At 43.7% G+C, this 21664-nt stretch overlaps 1 long non-coding RNA gene across 1 annotated transcript in view; it reads left to right on the top strand.

The window, feature by feature from the left end:
• LOC116586267 overlaps nucleotides 1–21664 on the top strand; it is a 179625-nt gene that overhangs the window by 8584 nt on the left and 149377 nt on the right. Inside the window, exon 2 of the long non-coding RNA XR_004283964.1 lies at nucleotides 16734–16829. This is a non-coding gene — a long non-coding RNA (uncharacterized LOC116586267). The remainder of the gene's footprint in view (nucleotides 1–16733; nucleotides 16830–21664) is intronic.

Genomic DNA, 21664 nt, shown 5'->3' with positions numbered 1-21664 from the left:
TTTTATCTCTGAAAATTTATCATTAGAATATTTCAGTTGTTGGGCACCTGGTTGGCTCAGTGGGTTAAAGCCTCTGCCTTCGGCTCATGTCATGATCCCAGGGTCCTGGGATCAAGCCCTGCATTGGGCTCTCTGCTCAGCAGGGAGGCTGCTTCCTCCTCTCTTTATCTCTGCCTGCCTCTCTGCCTACTTGTGATCTGTCAAATAAATAAATAAGAATCTTTAAGAAAAAAGAATATTTCAGTTGTTAATCTAAGAGTTTCAGGATGCCAGCAAGCTGCTCTGGACCCCCAAACCTGATGATTATGTCTCTCTTAAGTTTTGAGATTCATTGTTTTAATATATTGGCTGGCAGAGGCATGAAAGTACCCTGCGTAGACTCTGATGCACCTTTAAGCCGATATTCTTGAAGTATTTGATCTGAATTTATTTAGAGGAAAGGCTGAGTACTCTGTGGAGTAAGGCGGGCACTTGGGACCCCCCTTTTTAAATTTTTAATTTTTTTCAGCTCTGGCCCCAGACTTACACATGATACTCAGTATAGCAAAGATCTTGTGGTGAACTTGATTGGACTCCTTTGCTTTTTAATGGAGTAAGGAAAGGATAATATGAAAAACACTTATGTGACTATATATGAAGTAGAAGAATGTTTAACATTTATTCATATTTGCTTCATAGCTTCTTCTCCTTCTCTATTTTAAATAGAATAAAATATTACACATAAACGTGAAGGTCTATTACCCCACTCTGTCTGGCGGCAGTGCTGTCATGAATTTGGTTTGAATCTAGTCTATGCATATACACTTTTATGAATCTGTGATCAATACGGAAGGAGGCTGTGGGCTTTTGATATTTATATGAATGATAGTATCCTTCATCCAGTGTTTTGAAACTGGCTTTTTTCACTAAGTGTTGTATTTTCAAGAACTATCCACGTAGGGGCGCCTGGGTGGCTCAGTCAGTTAAGCATCGGCCTTTAGCTCAGGTCATGATCCCAGTGTCCTTGGATAGAGTCCTGGGATCAAATCCTGTATTGATTCCCTGCTCATCGGGAAGCCTGCTTCTCCTTCTGTGATCTCTCTCACTCTCTCTCAAATAAATAAATAAAATCGTAAAAAATAAAAAAAACCACTATCCATGTAGATGCACATGCCTAGTCAATTTTAAGTGCTGTTTAGTGTTCTCTTGTGAAATAACCACAATTTATTGATCTCTTCTCTGATTGGTAGATATTCAGGTTTTTCGAATTTTTCACTATTACAAACACTGTTGCACTGCTCCTGATATTGTACCATTTAATATAATAGTTGTTGAAGATTTTTAGTAAAAAATAAAAAAAATTGGACTTCTATCAGATTAAGACTGACCTTCTCTTCCCAGTTTCCTAGATATTTTAAAGTGTTTTCTTAAAGGCAGTTTTATCATTCTACTGGGGGAGGGGTCCTCCTCCCAAATCTAAAAGAGTTATCCAAAGTAGTCCTTTGAATTAGATATATTATCTAAAATAGAGATTTCCTAAATTCAGTTTTCCCCACTTTATTACAGTTTCCTTAATGTTTTTATACTACTTGATTGGTTTCCTGGAAAGCTAATCTGCCCTTGAATCTGCCTCTATCAATTTGTGAAGTCCATCATTAGAGTATTCTTATAATATGCAGTTTGAAAACTTACTTATATGTTAAGCACAGAGTTCCTTAATTTATAAGGATTCTCAAAATCTTTAGGTTGGAGGATTCTACCTAAAGTTAATGCTTACCTTCATCAAAAAGAGAGAATAACTGTCATCAGATTGAGTTTTGGTTTTGCACCATAAAGCAAAAACACTAATTTCTTTGGATTTGGGATATTCGTTTTTTGAAAAAAGATTTTATTTATTTATTTGTCAGAGAGAGCGAGTGAGCGGGAGCACAAGCAGGGAGAGTGACAGGCAGAGGGAGAAGCAGGCTGCCTGCTGAGAAAGGAGCTGGATGTGGAAATTGATCCCAGGATAGTCATTTTTATTAAGCGTAAAAACCATATATCAGACCTAAATTAAAAAAAAAGTAATGTAGGGGTGCCTGGGTGGCCTGATGCATCTGGTTGTTAAGCGTCGGGCTTTGGCTCTGGTCATGATCCTAGGGTAGTGGGATCGAGGCCCATACCCGGCTCCCTGCTCAGCGGAGAACCTGCATCTCCTTCTGCCACTACCCGTGCTTGTGATCCTTCTCTGGCTGCGTCTCTCTCTGTCAAGTAATAAATAAAATCTTTTAAAAAAGAGAAAGTAATCTATACTGTAAATACAACATAAACTTGATATTTAGGGAATAAGGTAAAATGATGAAATGAGATATTTATATATTTACTTTATCCTCAGTACATTTTGTATTGGACAATGAAGAGAGAATTATGTAAATCACTCTGTGTTTGTTATTTGTAATTTCTGTTAATGTGAGATAATTGAAAATAGAAATTACATAGAAACTATATTTTCTCAGGCTAGACGTATGTGAAGCTTTCTGTGGTTGTCATTTCAGAAGTCCCCACCGGGTGGCAGCAGCAGCCTGCTCAACCCCCTAGCTTGGGCGGCATTCAACATGGCATCCTTTCCTTTCCTGGTAGCCAGAAAGCTGTAATTATGTGGATTTGGAGTTGGAAGGAAGGGTGGCTATTTAGAGTAACTCCCTCAAAATATTGTTAATATAGCATTGTGTAATCATAGTCGTATTGATGCATGTATCATGGAGGGTTTTCTTCCTTCCTAATTTCTTTTTTTTTCCCCCTCCAAATAAACATTTTCTCCCATCTGTGTGGGCAACTGTGTATATACAAGTAATCATTTTATCTCAAACCCAGCACAGTGTGAGCCAAGATATTGTCAGATATTAAACAAACACAATATGAGAAACATAGCCTCCTGCCACCCCCACCCCGAGATGCTGTAGACTACCATTTAGGTAATAGGAGAGGTGCCAGTTCCTTCGTGAAGGCTTCCTTACTCACTGCAACAGAGTCACTTCCTAAGAGCATGTGACGCTGAAGGAATTTACTCAGACTGGGTAATGGCTGTGGAATGGCTGTATTGCCATGCCCATTCATGTTACTGCCCGTTGGGATCCAGAGCCGGCTAAGATGCAGAGTACTTCCAACTTGTCTTAATGTGCTTTCATAATTAAATGACTGTAGAACAAGGCTGGCACTAGGGACTTCACTCAAGAAGGCATCCAGATCTACTCTAGGAGCCCTCTACCTCCTACCTTGCTCCTCATTTTGAGTTATGTTCCTTGAAATCCCAGATAGTGGCTAATACTTGGGGTCCTTCTAAGAGAGGAGAGTGTTTTAATTGGGTTTAACTATCTGTGCTTTTTTTTTTTTTTAAGATTTTATTTATTTATTTGATAGACAGAGATTACAAGTAGTCAGAGAAAGGCAGGCAGGGAGAGAGGAGGAAGCAGGCTCCCCGCTGAATGGAGAGCTCGATGCAGGGCTCGATCCCAGGACCCTGAGACCATGACCTGAGCTGAAGGCAGAGGCTTTAACTCACTGAGTCACCCAGGCGCCCCACTATCTGTGCTTTTTGAGCTGAGTTTGCCCAGCCCTAGGGACATGGCATGGTGTGTTAGGCCTTTGGCAAAGTACAGCACAATGGGGGCCTATCTTCTTCAAAAGTCTTATTTGGGGGCGCCTGGGTGGCTCAGTGGGTTAAGCCTCTGTCTTCGGCTCAGGTCATGATCCCGGACTTCCAGGATCGAGTCCCAAATCAGGCTCCCAGCTCCTTGGGGAGTCTGCTTCTCCCTCTGACCTTCTCCTCTCTCATGCTCTCTCACTCATTCTCTCTCAAATAAATAAATAAAATCTTTTAAAAAAAAGAAGTCTTATTTGGTCCTTGGCTAATAGAAAACATGGCCGTTGAGTTCTTACAAGTAGATCTGGAATAGAATGCAACATGCACGTGAATTTTAAGGTAAAATGCAAATCTTCAGTGAAACGTTTTGCATGCAATGGGCTGCTTCATTTTTACATCTTCCGGATGTTCTGGGGCCATGTATTTTCTCTCTCCTGCCTTAAGAAGTAATAGTAAGTAGAAAAAAGGAAATCTGAGAAGCGCTAACTAATTAACACGGATTGACTCTACACTAGCACCCACCTGTTACCAATAGTGGAGATAGTGGCCCGTGAAACACAGGACTAGTGCATTTTGAATGGCTCATTGGCGTTTAGAGAGATGAGGCCTTGCGAGGCCCTAATTGGGCACCACGTTGGGATTCTTTGGACAGAAGAGGGATGACACCAGGGCACTGGCTGCCCTGACTGATGATAGTCATAGGCACCCTATGTTCTACAATTTGCTCATGAAGTTTACCGGAGACTCTTCTTGATCTCCAGACTTCCTCCCTTGGTATTTTTTTGCCTTTGTTTGGTCACTTTCTTAATTAAATCATTCCCCAACTGCAAAGGAGCCCAGAACGTCTTAATATGAGGACTTTGCACTTGGACTCCTTCATTCGAGAGTCTCCAAACTCAGGACCATCTTGCTCAGGTCCCACCCCCTCACGTTGGAAATGGTTTGGATGCTCTGGTACACGTTCTTCGGCCTTGCAGGGCTTCCCACCTGAACGCCTTACTTTGGCCGATGAGGATTTTCAGTCTGGCTCCTGACTGATCTTCATTTCCCATTCTCTAGCTACCTGTAGTGATCCAGTCACGCTAGTGTCTGTGCTGGTCTTCAGACATTTCGAGTCATCTGTATCTCAGGGCCTCACCTTACTGTTCCTTCTTCCAGGAATGCTTTTCCCATAGGTAATAGTTTGGGTTGCTTCCTCTCATCTTCTACATCTGTACTCCGAAGTTACTTGATGGGTGACACCCCCCTGATTACCTCTCTTGACCCCCCTCCCACCCGCCACCCTCTAGCACTCTACCTTGATTTACCTTTCTTCAGAGCCCTTATCACTGCCTGCATGTCAGAAATTAATCCAGTCACCTCTGCCTTCCTCTTTCCCTCCACCAAACCATACAAGCCGTTGGGGTGGGGCCATTATCTTGCTCAACGCTGTATCACCAGAAACACGAATCCTGTCTGGTCTATAGTTCTCAAAACACCTTTGTTGTATGAGTGACTGAGCTCTGCCATTTTACAGATCCCATTACTGAGGTCCACGGAGGTATAAACGGTCAGGGGCTGGGGAGTGGGAGAATGACTCCCACTGGGCTGATCATTTCCATTTCTGAGCATGATAGTTCCCACTATCCGTACCTCTCCATCTCACAACTGACTGTGTCTTGCCTGTCTTGTTTTTGAGTTGCATCATGGCTGGGTCATGTCTCTGTAACTAGACTCTAAGCCCCTTGAAGGCAGGCACAGTGGTCTTTCTTTGGAATTCACATTGTGTAACACTGTGCCAGGAACTCAAAAGATGGTTAATGAATGCTTATTAAAGTCCTACTTTTTTTTTTTTTTTTTGGAAGTAATGTTATCTGGAAAATTATGAAATGTATATATTGAGGTTGATGGGGTAGAATCAGGAATCCTGAAAGCTTTCTATGATTCTTAAAAGACTGTCTATTTACTCCTGACCTTGATCATTCTTTTTTTTTTTTTTTTTAAGATTTTATTTATTTATTTGACAGACAGAGATCACAAGTAGGCAGAGAGGCAGGCAGAGAGAAGGGGAAGCTGGCTCCTGCCGAGCAGAGAGCCCAATGCGGGCCTCGATCCCAGGATCCTGGGATCATGACCTGAGCAGAAGGCAGAGGTTTTAACCCACTGAGCCACCCAGGCACCCCTGACCTTGATCATTCTGTAAATTTTGGGAAGAGCCAAAGATAAGGTTCCTCCCACGGCATTTTAGCACCAAAGAGAAATATTTACTTTAGCAAGATCTGGTAAACCAAGGGTCTCCGAGGATCACAGGGTGGTTACCAGCCCTGGGTTTCAGAAACGGCTGGCTAGTTTTATTGCCAGTTAATAGCATCTGTAGTTGTGCTTTTGCAAATAACCATGAGAAATCAATTGTCAGGCATGGACGGTGTGAGAAAATTACAGTCAGTGCCCTCCAAAGCTGGCTGGGGATGCGGGTGACTGGTCAGTAACTGCATCAAGTGTGTGAAGACTAAGGGAAAGCATTTATTCTGGGTTGTGCTGTTCAAGAAGAAGTATGATTTGGTGTGCCTGATGCTAATGTCCTTCTTCTTCTCCTCACCGCCCATGTACTCACTCTGGGGGGCTCTCAGGAACCCCCTCTTTATCTCTGGAGAATTAGCCCTCTCCATTCATCCTGCAAATATAAGGAACCGCCGTGTTTTCAGCAGTGCCTGAGAAAGTCCTAAGTCTTGAGTCTCTGAAAGATACTTTATTGTAGTGCTTATGATGAATGAGGGTGTGTGAGTTCGAATCTTGCCTCTATCACTTCCTTGCTCTAGGACTTGGGGTTAGTTATTTAAGCTCTCTAAGTGTGTTTGCTTCTCTGTTAAATGGAAATCAAAATGGTACCAAGTGCATGTGTCATCGTTGAGATTAAATGAGGAGCTGGAGGTGAAGTATTTATTGCATTATCTGTCACACAGAAGACCTTAAAGCACTTTATGTATTTATTTTTAAACTTTATTTTATTTTTTCAGTGTTCCAAGATTCATTGTTTATGCACCACACCCAGGGCTCCATGCAATACATGCCCTCCATAATACCCACCACCAGGCTTACCGATTCCCGCACACCCCTCGCCTCCAAAACCCTCAGTTTGTCTCTCAGAGTCTACAGTCTCTTATGGTTTGTCTCCCCCTCCGATTTCCCCCAACTCCCTTCTCCTCTCCATCTTCCAATGTCTTCCATGTTATTCCTTATGCTCCACAACTAAGTGAAACCATATGATGATTGACTCTCTCTGCTTGACTTATTTCACTCAGCATAATCTCCTCCAGTCCCGTCCATGCTTAGAGCACTTTAAATCAGTAAATACATATGTTTGAGTGAAGAAGGGGGGGAACCAGTCCAGCCAGTAACTTTCCTGTCCTCCTAAACTATCCTGCGTATCTTCCAACCCTGCCCCTATCCCCAACCCCATTCTCTCGGAGAAGTGAGCCAGAACTCTTGGTGATGTTGGTTCACTGCTGAGTCAGCAACCCTGCAGAATTATTTTTCCTAGCCATTTCAGGCTCTATGTTGCTGATGCCAAGTTACCGGGCTGGAGGGGAGTGTAGAGCTAGGTGCAAACTGCCGAGGCTGCCTGGGGGCCCAGGGGAAGCTGCTTGTCCTCACCAAATCCTTGGGAAGGGTAAGTGGCCATGATGACAGGGGTGGCCGTCTTTTCTTTCTCTAAGAAGAGCAAGACCCCCATCTGAGCCTTATCATGAGTCTCTGGGTACTGAGGGGGCTTCAACTTGCAGTTCTGAAGGGAGCTAGGAGCCCAGCTCTTTGAGGGCAGATGCCATTCCTGATTTCTTTACTTAACTGTGTCTGCTGTGAGTGGACATATTGGAGGTGTAGATTTAGGTAGAAGTCTGTTGTCTTGTAGGATTGGGTACATTAGTGGGAGTGGGGCCGAACACTGGCCCACTGGAAAAGCTGCCTCTGATCTCTGGGTGCCTTGGGGCTGACAGGCTCTCACAGAAACAAAGGAAGTGGTGGCCTAAAAGGGACTGTCCTTTGTGGGGACCGTAAGTGGCTGAGACTGTTACCGTATGCTCATCTCGATTCAAATATTTAACAGGAGGTTGCAAACACTGAAGTTACTATGAAATTACCTGTTTTTCTTTGGAACTTAATTTCTGTTGAGGAGGGGGAGGGGCCCCTTGCTGTAGGCGTCTGTTTTTCAGTTTTGGAGACAGCCAGGAGATGGCGCCAGGGCTTGGTTCTTCATGGGTCCCAGGAAGACCAAAGAAAAGAAAATGCTTAGCATAGTCTGTCTTTTGACAAAACCTTTTTTTCTTAGGAAATTTGAACAGAAATCTTGGCCCTGGCATTACTCGGGTTAAATGCTCGTCTCTTATCATCTGCAGAGAAACCGAGTTTCTTGTCATGGTGCCCTACATTTTCAGTTAGAGATTCTCCAGCGTTGGGTCTTGCTGCTTCTGGTGTTGTCTCAGTACATATGCTACTATGAAACAGAATCAAGCTTGGAAAAGGATTTTATATGAAAAAGGTTAGAACTTTCCAGTATGTTGCCTGAAAAAAAAAATAGTAGAGGTCATGTTCTTTGGAAAATAGTAGATGTTTTGGATTATACCATTTTTTTTTCTTTTTAGATCCTTTTCACTCAACCTGCTGTTGTTAGCCCAGAAACCAATAGAGCTGATGCAAGAGATTCCAGCACTTTCTACCAGACAGTGTTTACACTTCAGGGCTGATTTCCTACCCAGATTAATAAAAATAACCACCACAACATAAAAATTGCTTTGTGGGCTTGCTTCCTGCATGCCACTGCTGGTGCCGGACATGTGACCCTTACCACGTCATCTAATCCTCACGTATCTTCTGGAATACATATTTTATGATTCCATTCTTTGGGCCAGAAAACTGAAGCTTAAGTTCAATGATGAGCCTGAAGTCACTCAACTGGTGAGCAGGAGAGCAGAGGTGGAAACCCAGAAATATGATTCCAGGTCCACATGTTGGACCACTGTGCCCACTGAAGCAGTGACCGCGGGGGACTACTGGGCATCCTGGAGGCAGTGCTCCGTGTTCCAGGTAGCTCGGTGTGCTGAGAGCCCACAGGTGTACAGCGGTGGGACTCAGCACTGAGCCACATCATGTGGTTTCTTCACCCTGGTGCATAGGATTCAAACTTCTGAGATCTGCACCGTCAAGCTCTGTTTCCCTCCCCTCTCCTCCTTGATTGCTACTTTTATTTATTTATTTAGGATCTTTCTTTATTCATGACAGAGAGAAATCGTGAGAGAGGAAACACAAGCGGTGGTGGTGGGGGGTGCGGCTGGAGAGAGAGAAGCAGGCTCCACACTGAGCAGGGAGCCCATTTGGGGCTTGATCCCAGGACCCTCAGATCATGACCTGAGCCAAAGGCAGATGCTTAATGACTGAGCCATCCAGGTGCCCCACCTTGATTGCTACTCTTTAGGCACCTTTCTTTTTCTGTTATTTGCTAAGCCCATTTCTACCTCAGGGCCTTTGTACCTTCTGACCTCCTGCCTGGAGTTCGCTTCGCTCAAATCTTCACAGTGCTGACGTTTTTTCTTAGGATAGTGTAGTGTGGATATGACATCCTTAGTGAGCCCTTTCTTGCCGTGTGAACTAATACGGCTTCTCTGCCCCAGACCTTTCTTGTCCCATCCCTCGTTCATCTTCTTCATTGCCCTTGTGATGATCTCCATCTTCTCAATTGGTTAGCTGGTTTGTTTACCTGGGTATTGTGTTTTCCCTCTCATTAGAATGTAAGCTCTATGAGATAGGGATCCTGACAGTCTGGTTCACTGCCATATTCTTAGAACCTAGAACATCCTAACACAGAGGAGGTGCCTAATAAATATTCATTAGCTGAATGTGGAAGGAGGAGGCAATAAAAGCAGTGGAAGTCATGGTCCCACCCATCAGGAAGCTCCTGGCACAGCTGGAGAGCCCAGGCTGACATGAAATTTACGATGATCAAGCCATGGCAAAGGTGGGGGCAGCTACAGTTAAAATAGTGGTTTAAAAAAAAAAAAAAGACTCTGGGGCTTAACTGCCTGGGTTTTCGTCCTGGCCCTGGTACCCAGGGATGTGGTTCTTTTGTGACTCAGTTTCCTCATCCGTAGGTTGAGGAGGAGTAATAGCAATGCCCACCTTGTGTGATTGTGTTGAGGATAAATGGGGTAATGTCTGTGGCGTACTTGCATTGTGCCCTGACACGCAGTGCTCTATAAGCAATCATCAAATAGAAGTGTAATCCAGCAAAAATCTGTGACTTTAGAAATTTTGAAAAATGAAAACGTTAGGGTGGGGAAAGACCCTGTTTCTCAGAGGAGCATGGATTGGGTTTGATTGGGTTTGGATTGAAGGAGACAGGAGTAGGAAGGAATGTTTGCATTTGCTCTGGTCCCTAATTTCTAGGTAGATATATATTCGGGAAAGGTTTTTGGAGCATGAGGAGAATGGTTGACCCTCTCTCCCACCACTCCATCCTCCACCCGCCAAAATATTCTAGGAATACACTATATATAATGGGATTTTTTAGAACATTTATATTGGTTGGATTTAACATGTACAATGATTCTCTTATAAAAAAACAGATAAACCCATAACCTCTTCTCCTCTAGCCCAGGTCCTGGTTGGGATACAGGCCCTGAAGTGATCTCAGCTAGCTCTACGATGATTCTACTTGGGAGAAAGGCAGATTCCCAACTCTTTTCCCTTGATTAAATTCAAGCAACACGCATTGAGCACTAACTTTGTGCGAGGCAGACATGCGGGGTGTAGATAGGATGATAAACAATGACATCCCTGATGGCGTAAGCATCTGGAAGAGTTTCCCGTTAATGGTGGTCCAGTGCTTGTAGCACAGTGTGTAGGGACCAAAGGGGGAACCAAAATGGGGCAGAGAGAGGAACACGCAGAAAACCACATGCCACAGAGTGAAACAGGCTCCCAGGCCCCCAGTGGAGGTGGTTCCGAGTGTAATGGGAGCATCTAATAATAGCAGCACATTGACAACAAAACAGAACGTTCATTTTTATGTCAGAGGCGGGTGACTTTTGGAGAGGGCTTTGTGCATTTTCAACAAGGAGGGAGATAAATGGAAAGAAGCCTTCTCTCAGCTGTAAAGAGGACATCAAAGCTTCTCTATTGACAGAAGGGAAATAATTGCAGTGACATCATGAGAAGAATCAGTGAACTCCCCACACAGACCTCCAGGTCTGATTTATGAAATCTCACCCACTCCCAACACATGGCCTCGGGACACAGTGGCAAATAATAACATTTAATTAACACACATAAAACAGAAGTGTCAATGACAGCACATGTCAAAAATCAATAAAGCGCTAATTTCTAAAGATTATGTTTGCATGGGGTCTAGAAATTCCACAACAAAGAGCCTTTGTGGAGGGGAGCGGCCTTCCATTTCCTGTGGCTGGAGTTACAGGCCTGGGAGATCCTCCAGCTCAAATCCTTACTATGAAGAAGATAAACTGAGGCCCAGAGAACTGATAGTTTTGTAGTAGAATTAGTAGTAGGATGATAATCTGAGTTTCAGATTATTATAGTGTTCTTCATTCTCTCCATACTCTTTCTTTGAGTCTTGGTGTTACTGGCAGGAACACCCACCCTCACCAGGTGCCCAAATACCACCCCATGGCCAAGCTGATGGGAGAAATCCACGCACAAGGGCACTGGTGCCTCTAAATCTTCTCACAACATGTGACATCTTCCATGCCTGACTGCATCTCGACAAAGGTTTTTGATTGGCAATCTGCAGTGTGACATTTCTAAGTCGAATTCCTTCTTTGTGTCTGTAGGTCCGTTCCTAGTCTCTCTGATTTTGGCAGAGCCCTCAGAACATCAGCCTTATAATTTACTTTCTCTTAATGAGGTGTATTCCTGGAAGGCAAGAATGGCAGGGAAAACAAATTCTCTTTTAATCATTTAGAACATAATTCACTTTGGCAACAAATAAAATTTTCTTCCATCCAGGTGAGATCAATGGGTTAAATGTTAGAACCCAAGTAGCCTGTGTGGAGTTAGGATTGCATGGGATTTCCATCTCTTCCCGGCTCTTGGTCTGAAATTTGGGTCCAGAATACTGGAAACTCTGACTTTTCAAGAAGCTGCTTGGCATTGACATCATTGACTAAGATGGAAAATGGGAGATGCCTTCAGTCTTAATTGCATTTGCATGCTTTGACTGGTGAGTCTTATCAAGTATCAACAGTGGCGAAAATAATATTTGGGGTTGCAACAATGTGGGATTGAGGTGGTCATGGAAATTTACACTTTAGGATGGCTGATTTTGTCTCATTTCCAAATTCCATCTGAAAATGTTAACTTTATTGTTGCTCACGGCAGAGAATGAAATTCCTTCAGCGGAACATGGTCTGTGCTCTTCTGCTCATTTGGTTCTCTACCAAATGTTCACTGAGTTCAGGGAGGGGGTGTCTCTGTGTAAAGGTTATTTTACACGGGCAGACAGACATCTCCTTTTTAGAGCTGGTAGAGTGGTGACTGGGGAAAACTAGGAAATGTTTGGCAACTCCTGCCTAAATCAGGGGTTCTCCCAAACTTTTTACAGGGAGAGGGCTTCGGGGTACCAATCTGGCTCAAAGGGAGGACAGATAGGGAGTATGTTCTGCAGCAGAACTTGCGTGATAAGTTACAATGTCATGTATTAGAAATTTACTCTGTAGTAGGCGTGATTCACCTAACCCTCACAACAGTCCTATGGCAGATATATTCTATTGTTGATCAGAATCAATAAAACTGTTCTGATACCCACAGGAGGCACTGTGACTTGCCCAAGGTCACAGGCAAGGGGCAAAGAAAGGACTCAGTCCTCAGAAAGGACTCCAAGTTCTCTGTGCTTGACAGGCTACTGCCCTGCCTTTCATTTGCAATCATGTTGCCTGTTACTTAGATGACATTGTTGTTTGGGTTCCTGACGGAGATTATGGGACTGGGGTGTTTCCTCTACCCAAACCATTTGGCTGAGGGTTATAGCAGTTGGTATTTGGTCTGGAACACTTCATCTGTAACCGAAAGCAGGATGAATTGAAAGAAGTTCTGCTGGGGAACTGAGAACACATGAGCTACTGGTGATAAAAGCAAAGCAAAGCACTAAATGACCAAATCCTGCTGCCTAAATTTCAGCCAGTAGGAAGATGCTGTCTACCCAAGAAGTAAAAACTAGCTGATGGGGAAACTGTGTTTGCCTCCAAGTAGAACATTTAAGGTATTTCGAGGAGACCACACAGGTGCCTTATTCAGGAGGATCCAAAGGCTAATTAAGGCTGTCTTTGTCATTGTTTTAATAGATGTAGCAGAGTGAGAAGAATATTAACAGCGCTGGAGAGGAGTCACCAAAGGCTGAAAAAAAATCGGCTGCACCTTTTCTGATATTGGGATAGTCAGTGAACCTGGAGATGCAGATAGGGTTAGAGGTGTAAGATAACCTAGCTTTATGTTCTCAAAGGTTTACTCTCTGTGTGAAGCAGAGACATTGGGGAGCTAGAGAGGCCAGGTAGGAGGCTCACACAGTGATCCACATGATAGGAGAGGGTGGCTTGGACCAGGCTAGTAGCACTGGAGGTGGTGGGAAATGCTAGGACTCTGGATACTCTCCCAGTTGGAGCCAATATGGTTTTCAATGCACTAGATATTGGATATAGGAGAAAAAGAAGAGTCAAGGGGACACCAAGGTTTTTGGCTTGAGCAGTTGGAAGAATGGCTTTGCCTTCAACTGTGATGGGGAATGTAGGTGGAGCAGATTCTTGAGGGGCATACAGGTAATTCAGTTTTAGCCATGGTATGTTTGAGACATTCCAATGAAGATGGTGAGTAAGAAGTTGGATATTATGGATCAGGATGTCAGGAGTGAGACTGGGCTGAATTGCTGGTCACATTATTTATTTATTTTTATCTAGTGTCAACATATGTCTCTCCATTTATTGAACATTTCTTTTATATGCTTGCCTTGATTTTATAGCACACATAGAACAACCTGGTTATTAAGGAGCACTTCAACACCATTGCCTGTTGGTGAGTGTGTTTGCACGTGGGACACCACTAGTCTCATACTCTGGGTCTATGCCTGAAGTATTTATCTGTACAATTTTCCTCCAAACATCCTTCTTTTTCACCACTTCTATGTTGCTCCTGACAAATCTCTATCAATAGGAATCATGAAGCACTTGCTATAATTCAATGTAGAATTTTTGCCCGAGGTCATATGGATTTCTGGGAAACATAAACAGAAGACGCACAATTAATTTGGTACTCAGGTCATTTTTTAAGGATTTTGATTCTCAATGGCCAAAAACCAATAGAGATCTATAACATTTAAGAAAGGGATTGGGAGTAGCTGAAAATTGATCAACCTCCAACCTTGGCCAATGCCATTGAAATTGTTTTCCTGTCTTAGATCAACATCGATGTGGTTCTTTTGATGCTGTTATCTTGACCCAAGGATGTTTTAATGCCTGAAAAGCACATGGTTAAGCTTGTAGCTTAAAGAAAAGCACACAGCATTTGTGCTTTGTGAATTCATCTGCAGGTATACATGCACAGGTGTCAAATGAATTTTGTACAAGCTTATTCATTGTCGAACCATTTGTAATAATGAAAGACTGAAAATGACACAGATGTTCACCAATAGAGGACTGGTAAATCAGAGTATATCCATACAACAAAATACTGTGCAGCTATCAAGATGGATATGTAGGAGGGTACATGTAGTTTGCTACTTTTTGCTTAAAAAGGTTGTTGTGGGGATAATATTCTTGTCATACGCAATAAGAAACTCTAGGAATTCACAAAAAACAATAACAGTAGCTACCTGGATGGTAGAAAACAGGTGGATTAAAGACAAGTGATGACTTTTCAAGGTAGACCTTTTTCATTTTTTGAGGAATAGTTGAACCATAGGCATGTATGGCCTATTTAAATTAAAAAAAAAAAAGTCCGTGTAATATATATAACAGATATTGTCACCCCATCTCAGATCCCCTACCTCAAGCCTAACACTTCCCCAGCTGCATACTTCTCTGAACCTCATCATATCCTGGAGGGATATCTGTTTTGCATACTATTTTGGTGATTAAAAACATGATGCTGTTGTTACGAATGTCTGGGTCAAAATGGCGGCTCCTTCTCCCACTGTCTCTATTGAGCTGTTGGATGCTCCCGGATTAAGAAAGTGCTCAGGGGCACCTGGGTGGCTTAGTTGGTTAAGCAACTGCCTTCGGCTCAGGTCATGATTCCAGGGTCCTGGGATCGAACCCCACATAAGGCTGGCTCCCCGCTCAGCAGAGAGCCTGCTTCTCTCTCTCCCTCTGCCTATTGCTCTGCTTACTTGTGCTCTCTCTCTGTCAAATAAACAAATAAAATCTTTAACAAAAAAAAAAAAGAAAGCGCTCAGAATTTCGCCGCAAGATTTTATCCATTCACATTTATTCTCAACAAGTAGACATCTACTCAGACTCTACAATGTGCTGGCCCTTTGCTGTGTTCTGACAGATCATGCTGGTCATGAGTGAGTAGGACTGATGGGAGAGGTCCCAGCCTGGTGGCAGGACTTCGGCCAGGAAGAGATGCAGATGAGAGTCTGGACGGGGAGCAGACAGGGAAGGGGAGAAGGATGATGTGCCCCCCGATGCCCCTCTCACTGAGACAGTTAGCACTGAATGTCTAGCCATTCCTGGCGGCTCAGAGAGGAGCCATGCATTTGACCTCGCATGAACCCTGTTCTCCGCTGTCTGAAATGGACTTCAGCTTCAGAGATGTCAGAAGCAGATTAAAGAACCACACCCAACCAAAAGAGCAGCAGTGACTTCTGTTTTTCCAGAAGTCATAATGCTGACTGCCAATTCTCTCTCTCTCTCTCTTTTTTTTTCTTTTGCTATATTTTACCCTTTCAGTTCAGAAGTATATTACGGTGATAAAGACGTGAAGTCCCCACTGTGCTCTTAAATAGTTTGAGTTGATAAATCCCAGGGGCGGGGGAGAACAGAGGGAGTTGCTGAGGACACAGGCAGGTGTTTTGTTTTTGTTTTTCCTTGGTAAATCTTCTTCGGGTTTCCTGCAGCTGCAAAAGAATCTTGGAAATTCAGAAGTAAAATGATGATTAGTTCCAGTCTCTTGGAATTTGTTGACTTTTTCTCTGGGATTGGGGAAGCTGTTTTATGTATAGGACAATTAGGTCTGAGTTTACTCTAATTTGGGAGTATATTACTAACTCAAAACTGATGCTTGATATTGCACAATTAGCAAAATTACCTTTTGGGGGTGATATTACTTGTGACTCAAATACCACTTAGCCTGCTGTTAATTATTGACATCTGGTCAAGGATTCATTTCCTAGGAACCAGTGGGTGTTACAGGAGAGGTTAGAAGAGAATGAGGTCCAGCATCCGGGGAGTGATGTAGAGAGAGAGCTTTAGTTAGTGGCCAGGAGAGTGGGTTAGGCAGAGGGTGAGTGGGGTGGAGGGACCAAGCACTGAGCTCAGAGAGGAAGAATGACCAGAGTCTGTTAAAAGGTGAGAGGGAAGGGTTGCTGGAAGGAGTTGGGATGATAGAACCCACATTTTACCTACATCTTACCTGCTTCTCAATATTGTCAGGGATGAGGCCTGCCCAGTATCTGGCACAGGAAAATCTGTGTCAAAGGGGGATGGCAGGGGCACCTGGGTGGCTCAGTGGGTTAAGCCTCTGCCTTCAGCTCAGATCATGGTCTCAGGGTTCTGAGATCGAGACCTGCATCGGGCTCTCTGCTCAACAGGGAGCCTGCTCACCCCGCCCACCGCTTGCCTCTCTGCCTACTTGTGATCTCTGTCAAATAAATAAATAAAATCTTAAAAAATTAAGATTTTAAGCTCAGGGGCGCCTGGGTGGCTCAGTGGGTTAAGCCGCTGCCTTTGGCTCGGGTCATGATCTCGGGGTCCTGGGATCGAGCCCCGCATCGGGCTCTCTGCTCGGCAGGGAGCCTGCTTCCTCCTCTCTCTCTCTGCCTGCCTCTCTGCCTACTTGTGATCTCTCTCTGTCAAATAAATAAATAAAAATCTTTAAAAAAAAAAAAGATTTTAAGCTCATACATGTTTTCACTCTGATGCCTTTATTACAGATCCTACCTGGGGATTTTCTACAGCGACCTTGTTTACTTGACTGACTCCTCTTGTTATCAGAGGTCTCTGGATATTGAAGCAATTAAGAGCTACAGGTAAGGACACACTTCATATTCTTGAGGCACAATGCAATCTTGGAGATGCTCCCTTGTTTGAGAAGTCATGTGGGTGATTCTGTTTTATCCTGGCGTGGCTCTGCTGTTCTGGGGCTAATGATTATGGTTGCAGATATCACTGAAGAACTGAAAACTTAGCCAATTAATTTCTATGATTTGCTAGTATAGTTTTAGTCTGTATGTACAAACGTCATGTGTTCATGTTTGGGAAAGACCAATCTTTTCTTATCAACAAACGGCTTTGTCGTGGCCATGGTGACAGAGTGGCAAGCCGCCAGCAGATATTATTTGAGGGAGGGGGACCCTGGCCCTCAGGAGGCTGACAGTGGAGGAGACAGATGTTGGTGGAATAAACACAAAAAGAAATGTACTGTTTTAAATTTTGGTAAGTGCTATGTAAGAGGGGTGCAGAGTTGTGTGAAAGCATATACTAAGGAAAGAGATGTTCAAATGGAGGAGAAGGTGCTCGCCGTGGGTGGGAGGCCCAGAGGGAGGCTCGGTGGGAGGGGACAGATCGAATTCTAGACACAATGGAGTCTGAGACCCTGAAAGACCCAGTGTTTCCAGAGAGCAGATCTTCGTATATGACTTGAGCTGTGCCATTGAATCTTAGTTTATTTTATTTTTTTTAGGCTGTTTATTTGAAAAATTGTGTTTTAGTTTAGTTTTTTTTTTTAAAATCTGAAAAACAAAGGTTCTGATACTGTTTCCATTTCATGATTCATAGCAGCTGTCCCATAATTAGTGAAAAACTGAGCCACCATTTTGAGTTCTCAAAGGAAAGGTGGTGTAATGGCAGAAACGCCGCCTCGAGCTACCTCTGAAGGAGAGGGGAAAATATTAACTTGGCACTTTCCTTGGCTTCGGGTATGCAAGTAGATAATGAAAGTCCTCTAATTATGTTTTGCTTTGGGATGAAAGCACAATTGAATTTTTCTGCAAATCAGAATTTAATTCCTCTGAAGTAGAACTGTGAGCTTCCTTGGCTCATCTCCCATCTGACCGGGCTGGATGAGTCATCAGGCCCACTCTGGTGACGTCCATTGTATTTTAGCATACAGATGAAGATCGCGTTCTTTAAAAGATTATTGTCAGGAATCCAGAAAGAGTTTGCCCCTGTTGCCTTGCTTGAAAAGACGCCCTTGCCTTTTAGGCTGAGATTTATCTGAATAGCTGTTTCTGGCCATAGGTATGATGTATGTGGGGCTAATTGGATTTTTCGAGGAATCTGCTGAGAAGGCCTGTGGGAGGCCAGCCCGGACCATCAGGGACTGTCAGGGAGCTTCTCCTGTGAAGACAGAGTGTCCCACAGAGTGGAAGGCCTGCTTGATTTGTGACCAGGTGAAAAAGAAGTGAAAATGAGCCTCAGTGCAAAGGTTCATTTGGGTCTAGAAATAGGTCTGCGTTTCACCAAGAAGGAGCCTGCAGTGTGGAAAAGAGGCCAAATTCCCTCATCAGAGCCTCACCTTGCTGTGCGTAATGGGCCAACAAGGCCCACTGAGGAGACCCACCAGGACGCTGGCTGTGTCATCCTGGCTTCTGCCATGGAGGGATCAGCAGGCCAGACAGCTCCCTTGGCTGGAAACTGTCAGTCCCCACATGGGTGCTGTTACCCTTCTGAAAGGCATCGGGCCTTCCCTGTCCCTGAGGGATGAGCCCCTCACCTAGGAGGGTGCTCTCGCCCCTGCCACAGAGAAGTGGGGAGCAGCCACTTGGGTCTCTGGCCTTCCAGCTAGTGAATTCTGGGAGCTCTTGGCCGCGTGAAGCAAAGAGGAAACAGGCTAACCGTCGATGTGGAGGGAGCTAAAAGCATGGCTCTTTTGAACGCAGAAGCACTTGTTAACCCAGGCTAATAGCACAAGATACATGTTTTTATTTATTTTTTTCCCAACAATATTTGGCTTTATAGTTTCTATTAGATACGACATTGGATCTTAGCCAAAAGGTTGAGAAGTGATATATATAGTTTCTATTAGATACTAGTTGAGTTGATTATAAAGATTTGGGGCTTTAGAAATAGTTTTCCTTGACCACTAGATTGGGAAATGTGGGTTGTTGTGGCTCAGGCCAACTTCTGAGTGGTCCTGATGCTGGATGACGTTGATGGTAAATTAAGCCCAGTGACTGTATTGGTATTTGCCATTCTGTGGGCTTCCCAGCATGGATATGTGGGCATCTCCTTTTGACTAATGAAATGGGAAGAACTGTATTCTGCCTGGACTTAGAGAAAACCCTGTAAAAATATCTCGAGCAGGAAATCTTTCCTTCTATCCACCCATTTGCAGAATGGCTAGGACTGTAAGCTTTGGAGCCAGAAGATGTAGGTTCAAAGCTTAGCTTCACCCTGATTGTATGCACTTAGACAAGTTATTTATTTAGCTCCATTTTCTCACCCAAAATAAGGATAGTAACAATGACCTCTTTTTGAGAATTAAGTAGTATAATGCACTTTTTCCATGTGCAAGAAACAGTCCATGAAGTTCATATTATTCAACCAATATTTATTAAATGCCTGCCATGTATTATGCATCTTGGTAGATACCAAGAAGTATTAACTATAGTTATAGAGAGAAAATACAGAAACATGAAAAAAAAAAGACTCATAGGTACAACCTACTAATAGCAACAGGCCATAGGTAAAATATAATTAGAACTACATGGACAGGTGGATGGCAGGATGGAGTAAGAGGGTGATGGACATTAAGGAGGGTACGTGATGTAATGAGCACTGGGTATTCTATAAGACTGATGAATCACTGACCCCTACCTCTGAAAACAATAATACATTTTATGTTAACTAATTGAAATTACATTAAAAAATAAAATATCTGAAAAAAACAAAAACCCAAAAACCTACATGGACAGAGCAGATGAAAATGAGTAGGAGTTCAAGGTTCCCCAAGCCCTGGAGTAGTCAGAGGAGGCTTCATGGAGGAAGAGAGGTTGGACCAGGGGCGGGATGGGGTTTAGAGTTGAGATTCTACTCTTGCTGCCATTCCCAGGCCATGGAATACCTTTGTCTTGCAAGCCAGGTTAGAGGCAGGCCTGAGGGGTCCCAGGGAGATGCCTTTGCTTTGACTGTTGGCCCAGTGGTCAGCTGCACAGAAGGGAGTTCTTCCAACAGGAAAATATTATCTGAGACTCCAGAGAACATAACCTTTCTATGCTGAGACAGAAATAATTCTCTTCCAGTGGTACTTCATTCATTTGGCTCATGCTGTCTTGATGATCTAATATACACCCCATGGGCTAGGTGCTGGAGACACAGAGATGAGAAGACCCGAGACCCAATCTCATTTTGCTTCCTTTAGACATCTAAATGTAGAACCCTTGGATTCTTGATAGAACCAGTACCAGAATCTTCCAGATGGTCAGTCTTTCATGGGCAAGACTGCTGCACTGGTGGGGAAGGAGAGCAGCCATGGGTACTATGGCCTTGTTGAATTCCCATAGGAGAAGGAATTTAACCTAACAAGGGCATCACAAACTGGCATTGAAAAATTACCCACTTTTTGTTAGGAGAGAAAGTGTTCTCATTCTCTTTCTTTTCCCCTCCCTCTTCTTATATTTTGGTCTCCATCCACAAAGGAATAAACTTCCACCCCATCTCTTCCCTCAAAGAAGAGGAAAGACTACTTCTAGGGTCAACTTCCATCCCTTACTTTACATGAACTTCCTTTGCTGCCAGTCTGATTGGTCAGTCCCCAGGACGGCCAACTGACCATAGATACCTGTGTCTGAAAAGCATGGTTCAGATCCCAATCTTTCTTTTCTTCTCTTTAGACTCTACTCCATTCCTGCCAACATGAATTTAGCACATTCACCATCTGTAGCCCCTGGCCGTCCTCCCAGGTTCTTTCTGTTGGGACTTCATCCAGCTGGGTGAGCCATGCCTGCGGCTGTTGTCCGTGCTGCTAGTGGGGTTGGTTCACATTCACTGTCTCTCAAGATTTAGGTTCGGGGAAGGAGGACCAAGAAGACTTAAATCCATGGAAACCTCCAGCCTAAGATGTTTTCTGGCTCTGACAGTTTTGTGCTGAGGTATTTTAGTGTGCCCAGTGATTGATAACTGGACACTCCATTTTATTTACCTACTCATCTTTGTGTAGGCAGTTCATCTGTCAGATCTCCGGGGGGGTGGGGGGAGAGTGAGTGGCATCCTCAGCTCCAGATCTACCATGTTTAAGAACTGTTCCACTCAAGCGGTGCCTGGGTGGTTCAGTGGGTTAAGCCTCTGCCTTCGGCTCGGGTTGGGATCTCAGGGTCCTGGGATTGAGCCCCGAATCAGGCTGTCTGCTTGGTGGGGAGCCTGCTTCCCCCTCTCTCTCTGCCTGCCTCTCTGCCTACTTGTGATCTCTTTCTCTCTGTGCCAAATAAATAAATAAAAATCTTAAAAAAAAAAAAGAACTGTTCCACTCAAAACTCAAATGGGAGGGTCTGATAACCAGAAATGCTTCTTTCCATCTGGTAGTTTTTGCTGTTTGGCAACTGTGACAGAGAGAAAGCTATATGTTCATCCAATCCATTTCCATGTGCCTCTCTCTGAACACATGAGAAATTGTATTTCTCAGTTCCCTTGAACTTTGAAGGATCCTTGTGAATAATTCTGCTGATGAACTGACATGTCACTTCCTGGCTGAGGCAGTGGAAAACTCCTCTATGATTCTCCAGCTTCTCTTCCTCTACTGTATTTGCTGTGGGGGTTTCACATTTCAGATGATGCAGCTACAAAACAGTGGGGTTCTGTCACTGAGATTTTTGTTACTACAGCAGAATCTACCTTATTCTGACTGACAGAGCCTGAAATCATTTAG

The sequence above is a fragment of the Mustela erminea genome, chromosome 3 (genome assembly GCF_009829155.1).
Source record: "Mustela erminea isolate mMusErm1 chromosome 3, mMusErm1.Pri, whole genome shotgun sequence".
NCBI classification, from domain to species: domain Eukaryota; kingdom Metazoa; phylum Chordata; class Mammalia; order Carnivora; family Mustelidae; genus Mustela; species Mustela erminea.
This window is presented reverse-complemented; position numbering and strand designations above follow the sequence as displayed.